This window comes from Alligator sinensis, unplaced genomic scaffold, assembly GCF_000455745.1.
Source record: "Alligator sinensis unplaced genomic scaffold, ASM45574v1 scaffold73_1, whole genome shotgun sequence".
In the NCBI taxonomy this organism is placed as follows: Eukaryota; Metazoa; Chordata; order Crocodylia; family Alligatoridae; genus Alligator; species Alligator sinensis.
This window is the reverse complement of record NW_005841838.1, coordinates 5,445,607-5,460,633: the sequence shown is the minus strand read 5'-3', so window position 1 is coordinate 5,460,633 and position 15,027 is coordinate 5,445,607. Positions and strand designations below refer to the sequence as shown.

The 15,027-nt window shown below is 44.1% G+C and overlaps 1 protein-coding gene across 1 annotated transcript in view; it reads left to right on the top strand.

Moving 5' to 3' along the window:
• Positions 1 to 15,027, top strand: part of MKL2 (MKL1/myocardin like 2) — a 204,287-nt gene that overhangs the window by 484 nt on the left and 188,776 nt on the right. Inside the window, 1 exon segment of the mRNA XM_025203442.1 lies at positions 7,175 to 7,316. The gene's annotated coding sequence lies outside the window, so the exon portion shown is untranslated.

The window sequence follows — 15,027 nt, the reverse complement described above, 5'->3', positions numbered from 1 at the left end:
CCTACTGACTTTGCCTTATTGTATTTTGCCGTGTTCCTTAATTCATCAGAAATGTCCATGGCTTTCTTTTTGTTTATGTCTTAGTCTGCGTGCTAGCAGAATAGATGATGTCATCAGGAATGTGCACAGTTAACAAGAGTGCAGTTGAGTAACTGCACTGCAGAGCAATGACAGGAAGTAATATTTTCTCATGGGGGTGGGTTACTGCGTGGGTTTTTATGAGCTTGCAACTGTTCTAATGCCTTGAGACTTTGAAGACATAATATCGGCAATGATTAGAACAGATCTGTTGTCAGTTGTCATCCTTGTAATTTAATCAAATTTACCCACGTGTCACTAAGTACAGATGTTGATATGCAATGTATTTAACCAAGATAAATTAAATTCAAAAAACTTTTATGAAGAGCGTATTATACCCATCTTATGGATGGGGAAAACAGATTAAGAGTCTGATTCTGTCACTCTTATAATCAATAGTACCTGTTCAAATGGGGGTAGCTCAATGTTAAAAAAAGAAGTGGGCCCTAAGGGACTGGCTCAAGACACAGCTGCCTTTCCTTTTAGCCACTCAAGGGATGTTTAGACATGGAAGATTAGGTTTAAAAAAATGCTAACAGATGCTGAGGCCAGGTCTACATGTGGAAGTTGTATCACTTTAACTACACCGCAGTACAGATTTTCCTCAGTGCAGATGCAGTTCTACTGGTCTAAATGTGTTTTGATTGGTTCAATTTAGTTTACCATACAAGAAAGGAAGCCAACCATAAGAAAAGGGTAACTTTATGTCCATACTACCTGCTGTACTAGCATAATTATCCCAATATACAAGTTTTCCATTGGCCAAGCCTGAAGACTGGATTTTGATGTCCTTGCTCACCACAGGAACTTAAATTCATAGATGTTAGAGGCTGGAAGGGACCTCACAAGATCATTGGGTCCAGCCCCCCTCCCCGCCCCAGCTCCCTCCATACTTGGGCGGAAAGACTGATGGGGTCAGATGACCCCAGCAAGGTCCATGTCAAGATGTTTTTTAAAGATCTCGAGAGTACATGTTTGCACCACCTCTGGTGGGAGTCTGTTCCAGACCCTAGGCACTCGAATCATAAAGAAATTTCTCTTTGTGTCCAATCTGAAGTGATCTTTGAGCAGTTTATGGCTACTGGTTCTTGTCTTCCCCTGGAGTGCCTTGGTGAACAGATGCTCCCCCAGGCCCTCATGTATGCCCCTTATATACCAGTAGGCTGCCACCAAGTCCCCTCTAAGTCTTCTTTGCTCCAGGCTGAACAGTCCCATATCTTTCAGCCTCTCCTCATATGACCTGCTCTCCAGACCTCAAATCATGTGCGTGGCCCTACTTTGGACTCTCTCAAGCTTCTCCGCATCCTTCCTGAAGTGCGGCACCCAAAACTGGACACAGCACTCCAGCTGTGGTCTCACCAAGGCTGAGTAGAATGGGTAGATGACATCCTTAGTCCAATGTTTTGTTCACTCTGCCAGCTACAGCATCACATTGGTGGCTCATGTTCATTCTGTGGTCTACCGTGACCCCCAGATCTTTCTCATCTGTGGTGCTGGCAAGCGTAGCACTGCCGAGCCTGTAAGTGTGTTGCGGATTTTTTCTCCCCAGATGGAGCACTTTACATTTCTCCATGTTAAACATTATCAGGTTTTGATCCACCCATCTTGAAAGCCTGTCCAGGTCAGCCTGTATCCCCAGCCTGTCCTCAAGTGTAACCATACTTCCCCATAATCTGGTGTCATCTGCAAACTTTGCCAGTCCACTTTTAACACCCAAATCCAAATAACTGATGAACGTGTTGAAAAGCACTGGTCCAAGTACTGAACCCTGAGGAACACCACTGGTCACCTTCCGCCATATTGACTCCATTCTGTCTATTACTCTCTGGGTCCTACTTCAGAGCCAGTTACCTGGCCACTATAAAGTAATCGAGGCTTCATTTTCCCAATTTTACCATGAGGACATTGTGGGAGACTAGGGGTGTGTGTAGATGAAACAGGGGCCCTAAACTGAAGCAGGGGATTTTTAAAAACACCGCTTCAATTTAGGGCCCTTTAAACCCCCATGTTGTGCACACACCCAAACTTAACTACCTCTCCGGCAGGGAGGGGAGGACGAGCTGCTGGCGGGTAAAGTAGTCCCTGGACTGTAGGAGGGGCTGATTCTTCCCTCCATGACAGTGGTGCCCCCCACTAGACAGCACCCGCTTGTAGGCACCCAGCTCAGACAGTCCCGGGGGGCACTGCAGCCATGGAGGGAAGCACCAGGCCCCCATGCAGCTCAGACAGGCAGGCTCTGGGGTGGGGGGGGAAGATCAGGCTTGCTGCTTTTTTCTTGGGCACAGCCTGCCTTCCTGAGCTAGTCAGCCTGCCTGCACGGGCTTTCTGCAGAGCCCCTGAGCTGCATGAAGCCTGGTGCTTCACTCCATGGCTATAGGGCAGCAAACAAACTCCTCAGAAGAGTTTTAGTTTGCTGCGTCCCAAGTCATTTAAGGCGCATTATGCCACCAAATTTGCTACATTGGCTGAAATTACTGCGCAATATGCCGCCAACACATGCTAACACCAACACCGTTAAAGTGGTGCAAAAGCATTTAACCCACTTTAAAGTGTTGTGCACACATGCCCCTTGTTTCGTCTACACATGGCCTAAGTCAAAAGCCTTTTTGAAATCCAGATATATGACATCAGCCTCATTTCCCTTATCCAGGTGGTGAGTTACCTGATCGTAGAGATCGTAGAAGGAAATGAGTTTGGTCAGGCATGACCTGCCTGCAGTGAAGCCATGTTGGCTGTCATTTAGAATACTGCCTTCAGTTAACCCATCAATAATGGATTCTTTGATCGATTTTTCCAGGAATTGAGGTGAAACTGACTGGCTTTTAATTCCCTGGGTCCTCCTTTCTCCCTTTCTTGAAAATAGGCACCACACTGTCCCTCTTCCAGTCTTCTGGGACCTCTCCTGAGTGCCATGAGTCCTCAAATAGCTTTGCCATTGGTCAGCATCATCACATGACCTATTCTTTCAGCAGTCTCATGTGTAGTTCATCTGGTCCTGCTGACTTGTAGATATCTAGGCTCTCTAGATGTTCTCCCATAAGATCTTTGTCAACTATTGGAAGGTGATCACCTCCACCTTGATCATCATGTATCCTGTCAAGCAGGCTAGCACCTTTGAACTGGTGGATGCAAAGTATTTGTTTAGGAGTTTGGTTTTCTCCTGAGTGGCGGTTATCAGCTGTCCCATTTCATTCAGCAGGGGCCCTATGTTTCCCTTATTTTTTATTTGACTTCCTACATATCTAAAGAAAGACTTTTTATTGTCCTTGATTCCAGTTGCCAAATTGAATTTGGTTTCTACCTTTGCTTTTCTAATCTACTCCCTACAGGTGTGGGTTATTGCTGTGTCCTCCCTGCTAGTAATTCCTGACTTCCATCCCTTATAAGCGTCTCTTTTTAATTATAGGAGGTCCACAACTTCCCTATTGAGCCAAGGGGGTCTCCTAGCCCTTTTGCTGCCTTTCTTTCAAAAGGGAATGGACTTCCTTTGTGCTCCAAGAATCACATCCTTGAGGAACAACCATCTTCCATACCATGTCCTGCAAGGCCTTGCCAACCAATCTCCTAAACTTGTGGAAGTCAGCTTTCCTAAAATCAAGGATTTCTACCCTGTTGACTGATTTCCCCATCTTACAAATGGGGATGGAGACGGTGACCATCTCATGGTCACTGTCGCCTAGCTTCCCTTTGATCCACAGGCTGCTCACTAATTTGTCCCCTTTGGCAGAACCAAATCCAGGAGTTCCTTATGCCGGTAGGCCCATAGACTTCTTGAGTCAGATACAGCTCTTCAATGCAAGTGAGGAAGCTTTGCAAACAATCAGATCTTGCTGAATGCTCGCCCAATGAGATGTCTGGGTAGTTGAAGTTGCCTATGACTATTGTGCTCCAAGAGTGTGCAGCCTCTACCCGTTCTCTAGAGAATTCCTGATCTAGCTCTGCCTCCTGGTTTGGAGGTCTGTTGGTAACTCCTGCAGTCAAATCTGGTTCTCTGTGCTTACCCCATATCTCGACCCAGAGGGTCTCAAGTCACCATTCTTTAATGCCAGTCTCTGCTTCTAGGGAGGTATATTGCTCCTTCACATAGAAAGCAACTCCCCGACCCTTCTTTCCAACATGATCCCTCCTATGCAAGGTGTAACCCTCTATACCTGCGGCCCAATCATGGGTGGAGTCCCACCAGGTCCCCATTATCCCTCTGAGATCATATTGATTGTTGATTAGCAGGAGGGCCAATTCCTCTTGCTTGTTCCCCATGTTCCTGACATTTTTGTACAGGCAACTATGCCTGCCATTGGAGGCCCTAGGCTTCCTGGTATGCTGCGGAAAATCCTGTCCTTTGGCTGATGTCAGAGTATACGTCCTATTGTTCCCTGGTTTGCTGGTTCCATGGTTGCCATTTTCTGGGCTTGTACCAGTAATTGACTGCTCGTCCCCCACCGATCTCAGTTAAAAGCCCTATCCAGGAGGTCCACCATTCTAGCCAAGAAAATCTCCTTCCCCTTCAACATGAGATGGATGCCATCTCTTCCCAACAGGCCTTTGCCTCTGAAGTGTGTGCTGTGGCTGAAGAAGCCAAAGCCATCATGGTGGCACCAGCATCGGAGTCTTCTGTTTGCTTCTTCTATGCATCTGTCCCTTCTGTACCTGTGACCCATAACTGGGAGGACCAAGGAGAAAACTACCTGCGCCCCAACCACTTACACCCAGCCCCCAGAGCCCTAGAGTCACTCATGACTCTCCCTTTCTCCTCTGTTCCTCTCCCCGCCACCTTTACCTCTGCTTCTATAGTTGTTGCTACTTCAGATGGTGCTCTCATCTTCTCAGTCATCTTTCTTCTCTGTTACTCTTTTTTCCATTTGCCATCTGTCTTTAGTCTTTCTTTTCTGTGCTTCATTTCACTTTCCAGCTCCTAGTTGCTTGCCACCACTGCCATTGTTTTGAACTTTGGGTTTTCCTATTCCACTCCTTACACCCTGATGCATATCTTTTTTTTCTTTGGGCTTTGATCAGGTTTTTCCTGATCACTTGATCTTAGCCCAAGGGGCCAAGAAAATACTGATGGGAACCTTTTGCTTTTATGGGTTTGTTTGGTTTTTTTAAAGCAACAAAAAATGGCAGGTGTTCATTCCACACAGAACTGGCACGAGGCCAGGCCGGCACCAGGGGGGACAAAGCCAGTCGGTACCCTCCCATTGATGCCCAAAATGCTACATTTGATCATGGCCAAAGAGGCTGAGATGCTGATGGGAGCCTACCAGAATTTTTTTTTTTTTTTTTTTTATGTAAAATTTGTTATGTTCCAAACCAAATCAGCCAAATCAATTCAAAATCTGTGAGTCATTCAAGAACCGTATGTGGCCCTACTACCAGCAAACATCCTCCACCCCTATCTGGGGCTTCAGATGTTCCAAATCATTTGGCAGACATCCTACGTGCAGGCCTAAGCCTGAAGGCTTGGAGTTCAGATGCCCCTGAGTTTCACTCACCCCCAGCCCTATGGCTGCAGGAGCAGGCTAGGGAAGAGTCTCCCATTTCCATAAAGTGGGCATAAAGTCAAGATCTTCCCACAGGAAATGAACATGGGAGGTTAACTATATATTACCTCTGCGGGTACTACCCTGTTTCAGAAAAGTAGTTATCCCCAGCAACTAAGAAAGCCACCTTAGTGGTCACAGTATTTCCCCTGCCAGGGAGCCTACCAAAAGAATAGATTAGTGCAGCCCATCTGAATAAAGTAGGTGGTAGTGCCCATCATCAGCACTCCCCCTCAGCACCCATTCTTTTTCAAGTCATCGTGAGCCACTACATTGCATACTTTTTTACTTTTTCTTCATTCCCACAACTGTGCTGCACCTTTCTTTCCCATTTCCAGTGAGTTTTGTTTCTTCATGAGCCTTAAATTCCTAGCAAGCGTCACCAAACAAGGCCCCAAGCAATTCATCCAGAATCCCTCTGTCACCCCCTCTCTCAGTCTGTTGCATATGATTATGCAAGGAGGACCCAAGCCAGGTTGCCCTGTGCCTCATCTGCATATACATTTTTGGAGGATCCCAAAGATTTGTGACAAGAACTCCCCGGTTCCAGTCATGACTGTGGGGCTAATTAACACATGGATGCTTGGTGGTGGGTATCTCAAATACACGTAAATATTGAGTAGGCCTGAGCTGTGTAGTCACCATAGCTTGAAATGCTGTTGACTCTGCATTTAACTTTATAGTAAATCATGAGCCTGTTAGCTTTAAACGAATGTCATGCATGGTTTATTTTACACATAAATAAGTTAAAAAGTGCTGCTTAAAAGTGTGTTTATGGAGTACCTGTGCTAAAACATGCAGCAGTTTCAAAAAAGCAAAATGCATTGATTCTGGATGAACTAAGTCTATGCATACCTGTAGTAATTTGCCTATATGCAAATTACTATAGGTATGTCTATTTCAAGATCAGTGTTTTCAAATTTGCCCCTCACTTCCATGTGCTTAGGAAGAGCAGGGTCTGACAGTAAGGAGATGGGGGAAGGAGCTATAGGGGAAAGAAGCTGGGCATTGGGTGGGAGTGGGGGAGCAGAGGGCAAGTAGGTAAGTAGCACAGATTGATTTTCCCTGCTGTAGTAGTGGCCTAGAAACAAATTCAAGGCAAACCTCCAATAATAAGATTCTGTATCTGAAAAATTATAAGAAATTTAAACATTTTATATATATATATAATCTACTTATTGATGCACAGCAGCATTATTACTCATTGGAGGTTTTTTAATTACTTATTGGTTTATTACTTATTGTTTTTTTAATTATTACTTAATAATTACTTAATAATTACTTATTAAGCATTATTACTTACTGATTCAGCAGCATTATCCTGCCGAATGTGCTACAGTGGCTGGAATTAACGTGCAATATGCTGCCGAATGTGCAAACAGCAATGCCATTAAAGCATTGCAAAAGGCATTTAACTTGCTTTTAAACCTGCTAAAAAGTGTCATCTACAAACAGCCTAGGTACTCTTATAGCACTTAAGAGATAAAAATCTACTTATTAGAAAGCATATTAATGAATTACATTTCCAACAGATGTGTATTATTTGTTCTCCCTCACAGATGGGTAACCTGAAGAAATGAAAAGTAAGCTAACATGCCAAAGGTGACAGAGCAAGTTGTTGGCAAAGCCTGAAGCATAACCTAGATATTGACTCCTGTTCCTGTACCTTAATCAGAAGCCATATTTCTCCTCACTTGTAAGGTACTCTGCTTTATTACCAGTTTCTAGTCTAAATCTTTGACTTAAAATAGATTCAGTTCTCCATCAGGCCCATGGCTTTTGATAAGGGCTTACTGAGATCAAAACAATTCCTACAGGTTTAAATTAGTATATCTCAAAGCAACATCAGGCCTACTTAAGTTCTGATTCAATTCACACCTAATTAAAATGAATATATACTTCAGTGGATGGGTGGTTTAAATAAAGTATACATTAAAACTGAGTAAGGACATAAACATTTGGCCCAATGAGGCAGAGAGAATGCAGTCATCTCTTAAATGCTGAAATGTTTTGTTTGATTATAAGATCATCTTCCCGAGCTGACACAGTGATTTTTATATTAAATGCCTCATTTTCAAATAAATATGTCTCAAAGGGGCATGCGAGCCCTTAATTTTGAAACTCAGATCAGCAGTTAGGTACATAAGGCAGTACTGTTTAAAAATATCCCAAGATGCCAGATAAGGGATCTGAACGTTCTTTAAGCAGTATTTAAAATAAACTGAAATACTAGTGAGAGCTCTCAGCAAACCATCAGTCAATAAAGGAGGAAAACTGCAGAGAAAGAACGATTGTCTAACTCAGGGAGAGAAAGACCACTCCTTTAAAAGAAAGGAGCTGGAATTTCTGTTGGTTCATGTCATTCAGTTATAACCAGTGATCTGGGAATGAAACAACCAGAAAAACTTTACCATGATCACACGCCTGCCCACTCAGCACAGCTTTTGAAGCAATTTTTAGCCAAATTTTAGCCAAACACCATATCCCACAAGTGCCACTGCCTAATATGGCTCCATACAACTTTTTTCTCATCCCTCAACTAAAGAAAACTTTGAAAGGAAGAAGAAGCTTTTGTGATGTGGAAACCATAAAACAAAATGTGACTGAGCAGCTTTTAGCGATTCCACAAATTGCTTAACAGAGGTGCTTCCAACAATGGCAGAAACGTTGGGAGAAGTGTGTGACTGCAGAAGGAGCATACTTTGAAGGAGATTAAGTCAACCCTCTATAAATACAATATTTTCTTTCCTACAGCATCAGTCTTGATACTTTTTGAACAGCCCTCATATTTAAATATAAAAAAAAATCCTTGTGGCAGTCACTGTAAGTAAAAGAAAAAGGAAGACACGCATGATATTTTGCATTAGAGAAAATAAAAATCTTTTACAGTAGGTTAGTATTCTGCTAGAGAAAGGCATCTGGCTTTCAGTATAGTTCTGCACCATTGCATGGGAAAGTGATATTTTAAGTGGGAAATGTCTGCACTCATAAGTATAGGACTCAGATGCAGCAAATCTAAAATTATTTTAATCTTAAAAACATGCTTTCATTTTAAAAGATACACCTTTGGGGCCAAATACTGTGTGTGGGTTGCATGAGCTTCTAAAAAAGATACAGTCATGAGGAACAGCATTGCAAACCGAGCACTGTTTCCACAGCAGCAGAGTTGTATTTTAGAGGGAGGTTTATGAGTTGAGCTAATGCTCCTCTGAGTTCTAAACCCTCCTCTTCTGAAGGGCACACAGTCCCTATGAATCTAACTGGATTTATCTATACTCCTGGCATAAACCAGCTGGCGGGCATGTCTAGGTCTTTTTTTACAATGTTAATTTTGTTTTATTTGTAGTTGAAGTCAAAAGGGGCTAGAATTTGTCATTGTGTTAGTCATTATATTCCATGGAAAGGTGAATCTAATATAACACAAGAAGTTAACCAGATAAGAATCTGAAAGTTAGGAAACTTTCCAGTCTATTGTGCAATGCTGCATAATGCTGAATAGTGAAGAACATTAGTCTACCTGGTTCACAGATTTACAAAAGTTTAGGGCTGGAAGGCACCTCGTGAGATCATTAGATCTAACACCCCTGCTCTGGTTACCTATACACAGGTTTTTATTCTTGTATTTTTTAGAAATATCTCCCCAGCAACATAAGTGAAATATTACTGGTAATGATGGAAACCTGAGTTATTGCAAGAGGCTAAAGAGGCTAAATTATAAGAGGCAATCTACCTTCATTTCTAATAAACAGTGACAACACAATAGTGCTGTATTATATAAACAGTAACAAAGGCCATGTTATTTTGCACATTTGCAGTTTTTGCTAATAGATTGTTGACTTGTAATAAAATGTTTCTCCAAGTTCAAGCAGGCAATATACACTTGATCTGAGCAGGAAAGACTAGAGCTGTTCTTTCAAAATGTAAAATATTAATGGCAAATGAATAAATGCATTTTAACAACAAAAGAGAGTATTAGAGAATTAAATATGTAAACACAGTACTGGATCCTCAGTAAGTGAAAACTGGTACAGCTCAGGATGTGGTTCATAATTATTTCAATCTTATAAAGGTAAACTATAGAAATAATACACTTGATAGAGTCAGGTGTTCCCAGCCTCTTTAAATTGCTTCTAAAGGTTTAAAGTGACCTCCATAAATGTCATCTGTCCATTGTACCTTTCAAAAACATCTTCTGTCATGGGAAGAGCAAAAAAGCTGTTTTGTATTGACATGGAATAATCTTAGAGATAGCTGATGGGGTTTAATTATATTTCATGTTAAAGTAGCATTCAACTGCTAGGTGATTTTCAAACCATAGAAAAAGGGACACATCTCTTGTTGGGAAGGAAATGTAGTTTACAAAATCAAAGCAAAGGTTGGGGCAACTGATGAAGCATAGACAGACTAACTGGGATGGGATTGTATACTTATGTTTATAAGACTGATTGCTGGACATATCTATTCCTCTTTCCTTCTAAACTAGAAAATCTAAGTTCCTCCCTTCCATTTAATCTGCTAACTGTACAAATGACTGTTCTTGTTTGAGTATATGACTGTTTGTATTACAAATCTAGCAGTTTGATTAGCATGACAGCATGATTTATATTTCTTTCAAAGTTTTAGTTCACAAACAAATAATTTACAAATAAGTTGGACAATAATTTCTCATTTTAATATTTCATACCCTGAATGCTGAATTACACCATTTTGAATCAGTCACAGGCTATTATAATTACTCTTTCCAAGCACACTATTTTGGGAATATTAAGTTGCTATTTCTGAAATAAAGATTCCAGATCTGGATCTCAATTTACTGGGGAAATCTTTTAGATATGTGAAATGAAGCTGTCCTCATTAATCTCTTTTGTTTTGTTTCCCCAAGTTTTAAAAGGAAGGTATGTAGGAAATGTTTTGGAGAAGTAGTTGATTGGTAGTGATGGAACCAACCACCTAGTAAAGTGATTATCCATAGAAATGGCCAAGTGGTATGACCCTTCCCAAAACTCAAGCCAGGAGTGGCCTCCCTGGTACATCAGGGTGAATATGCAGAGAAGGTGGAAGGAAACTGGTGAAGCCTCCTCACTAGCCCTAGAGCTGATTCACAGCTACAACAATGGATGTAGACCAGTTTATAGTTCTACATCCTTAGACCATCTGGGCAGGGGACAAGGAGGGAATGGTTCGTTCTCAGAGATACCAGTTCAACTTCCCCAAGATAGAATGCAAATAAGCCTTCTTATCCAGTGGTTTTCCACCTTTTTGCAGACCCCTAAACATTTCAAATGGAGGTGCAGACCCCTTTGAATTGTAAGTGTGCGTATTCACATGCTTGTGTTTGATCATAGTCATCTTTCGCAGACTCCTTGCCATAGTCTGTGGACCCCCAGAAGTCCGCAGACCACACGTTGAAAGCCACTGTTCTAATCCATAATTAGCAGTACATGAGAAACGATGCAGTCATCTTCTAAATTTCTCTATCTGTTGCTAAGCAGCATTCTTTAGTCACAAGCCTTGATTTACAAAAGTAATAGCCGCCTCCACAGATTTTGCTATTTTTATATTTTTGAACAGTTGTTATGCCAAGCTTATGTTATACCTATATTTTAAAATTCTCTTTTGCATGATAAGATGAACACTGGTATATTTGTATATCCCATGCAAAGAAGTTTCATATGTCATGAGCAGTGTGGGGCAGAACACCCTGACTTGGGCTTCCAACTTAGATGGTAAGACACTACAACTCCCATTAACTAAGATTAATGCTCTGGATCCTACAGTGTTTGACTCTGTGTTAGAAAGTAAACTTTTATCACAAGAACAAGAAAATCACATCTGGTTTAGTGCACTTGGCACTGATGGGAGTTGCCTGAAGAAAACCTCAACATTTTACCCAGTGTGATATTGAATTAGTTTGATCAATTCTTTGCACTTATATAAAGCTGTTGTTCTAACAAAGGCATTCATTTTCTGTTCTGGGCACTGTGACAAAAGTTAAAATCTCAAACCATAGCCCCATGTAGCAAATTACACTGCACATTCAGTGAAATAGGATTTAGAGTTTAAAGGAAAGAGATGTTCTGGCACAGTGTTTTCATACATGTCTTCCACAAAAGACTGCATAGTTTACAGAGCAGTATTTCTTATAGTTGTGGAAGAAAGAATTCTCCTCAAGAGTTCAGAGAGATGTCTCATTGTTTCAGCAGTTCTGGACTCAGGAAATATCAGCTCTTTTGCCCTGCTAAACTCTTAAGACAAGCAAGGTTTTAATGGTGATATCTTTTATAGGATATCAACTGCATAGTTGGGAGATGTTAGATAAGCTTTTAGGCACAAAATGTCCATCTTCAAAACATCTCCTAACTGTGCAGTTAGTCCTATAAGAGATATCACCAAAAAACCTTGCATCTGTCCTGGACCAGCACAGCTACAGCAATATTTCAACCCTACTACAATTTAGAACAATAACTGCCCACAACTGCCGAGCGTCAGGTATCTGGCAACCCCATCCCACATTCCCACAGCTGCAGGGTAGGGAGGCGGAAGGAACATGCATGCACTTTTAATTGGTTGCCACCTGGGGACACTGTGTGCTCTGCTGATTAGCCCTCCAGGTGGACACTTCTTTTCTTGCTGCTCTCCCTGCTGGATCCTAACAAGGAAGACCCTCCCCCCTGCCCCCTTCCAATCCCTACAACTGCAGCAGTAGAGTCCGGCTGTGATCACAAAGAAAGGGATGCAGTTATTACCCTGGAACCCTCTGTCAAGCCCTAGAGACCATCCCTACCCCCTCAGCTCTCTAGACAAGCATCCTGTCACAGAAAACAAAACAAATCCTAAGAACCCTTCCCAAACAGCACCCACCCAACCTCAGCACCTCTAACTACATTTGGCCAAGCTCAGGCACCCATCACACTCACTCCCACACATGACTTAGGTTATCCACCACTTGAGTAGCTAACCTACTGAACCAGTGGTTTTTAGCCTGTGGTCCAGGGCCCCCTGTGGGGGTTACAAACTATGTCTAAGGGGTCCTCAAAAGGTGACTATGATCAATCAAAAATATGTGAATGCCCACACTTACAGTTCAAATGGGTCCACACTTCCATTTGAAATTGTTTAGGGGTCCACAAATGAAAGAAAGTTTGAAAAACACTGCACTATATAGTATCCAGACACTTTAGCACATATACACCAACCCAAGAATTAGAGGTGCACCAATACATCGGTCCGATATCGGACCGGCACTTATATAAACAAAATTTAATGCATCAGAAATCAGCCATATCAGGCTGACAATTTGGCTGATAAATGGTCCACGCCTGTACACAGCCACAGCGCAACACAGGTGGTGAGGAGCACAACATGGCAGTGTGCAGCACTGCTTCCAGCTGGTAAGTCTGGTGTGGTGTCGGGGGTGGGGGGAAGAGAAGGGGCTGGAGGGGCATATCACGGCCCTCACAGGGAGGAAGGTGTGGGGCTGGGGCAGGGGCTGCCCAGCTGGGGTGTGGCAGGGCGGGTGCGGGACAGAGCAGCAGTTCATCCGGAGGGCGCAGGGAGAGGGGTGGGTGAGCAGCTCCCACTGCCATGCACCACTTGCAAGGAAGCCACTGGTCCAGAGGCTTGTCCAGCACTTGTCTGCTCATCCAGCGGCTCCCGCCACTGCTCCCACCGCTTGTCCGGGAGGGCATGGTGGGGAAGGTGTGCCCTGGATCTGTGTGGGCTGGGCTGGGGCCGGGGCTACACCAAGTTCTTCCTGGTGGGGCGGGGCTGCTCTGAGAGGGGGCTATGGGGAGGGGAGCCTGCAGCCACAAATTTGCTGCAACCCCTTCCCAGCGCAGCTCCGCCCTGCCAGGAAGAGCTTGGCGCAGCCCCAGCCCCAGCCTACCCTGTGCAGATCTGAGGGCACACCCCTCCATTCCCTCCCAGGCAAATGGTGGGAGCCGCAGCGGGAGCCACCAGACAAGTGGGCAACTGCCAGACGAGCCACCAGACCAGTGGCACCTGGCTAAGTGGCACACAGCAGTGGGAGCTGCTTCCCCACCTCGCCGTGCCCCCTGAATGAGCTGCCACTCTGTCCTGCACCTGTCCCCCCTGCTTTGCCTGGGCAGCCCCAGCCCCTACCCCAGCCCCACACCTCCCTCACTGCAGAGGCCTTGATCTGCCCCCGCCCACCCCTTCTCTTCCCTTCCTCTTCTCCCCTCCCCCTTCCCACTACACCAGATTTACCAGCTGGAGGCAGCTCTCCAGGCTGCTGGGTTGGTATCAGAAATCAGGATGGTATTGGCCCATATGCCTTCTTAAAAACTGGCTATCGGTATCGGCCACAAAAATCTCTATCAGTGCACCCCAACCAAGAACCACAACACTTTCTCATATATATGTGACACTTGTAGCCAGCCTCACATCTCTTTTGCTAGGCTGGGAGGGAGGCAAGAGTGCTGCCGTTCTGAGGGTAGCTGCAAGCTGCTCTCTTTCCCCACCAAATGCGAAATAAATAGTTCAGTAGGAAAGTGGTTACTGCAGTTGTAGTCCTTTGCTGGACTGGCACACAGGCTCCTGATGTTGACTTTCCCTTCCCTGGTGACTCCAAGGGTCTGCACAGCCAGAGTATAAATGGGACTTGCAGAAACAGGGGATGGGGACACAGCAGGCATAGCATAGGCACAAGTGGGCAGGTGCATAGACAACACAGGCACAGTTGGATGGCATCACCAAGAGAACACATCTATAGATGAGCCAGACACTGGGGATTACCACTGAAGTTGTAAAAGGAAAGAGACTGAAGAAACTGGGGCAAGAGGGGAGAGAAAGTAAATGTGAGGAAAGAGGGAAGCAAGACTAGAGAAAGAAACAAGTGAGAGTGACATTTGAGAGGAGTTTGTGAGGAACAAGGAAGTTATTAAGAGCTGCAGGAGGAAAAGGGAAGAAACTGGGATGGGGGTTACTGAGAGGTGTAATGGGAGGGGTATTTACCCCTTTCCCCCCCACCAAGTCTACTCTTGCCTGCCCCCTTGCTCCCTGACTTTGGACTGTGATCCTCAGTGGACAGGTTCTCCACTCAGTAGTGTAATTTCTCAGCTATGATAGGCCTTCAGTTCTCTTTGTGGACTCGTACAATTCATGATGAGTTTGGCAGTTCCATGGCCCTTCCTCTAATTAGCAATTCACAAGGCCCAACCCAGAAGTCTAGCCTTTTCCTCCCCTTCTAGAACAATACTCAGGCCCTATAGCCCTGACTGGGCATCTTTTTTAGGCACTCAGAACAGGGAGAATAGTAAGAGACCAGGCACACCCCAACTCCATTAGGACATAGCTAACTGTGCACTTGTACCCTTAAAGGCTCTGTTCCATCATTGCCCAGTACCAATCCCCTAGGCCACAGGCTGACAACCCACAGGCTGAATTCAGCCCA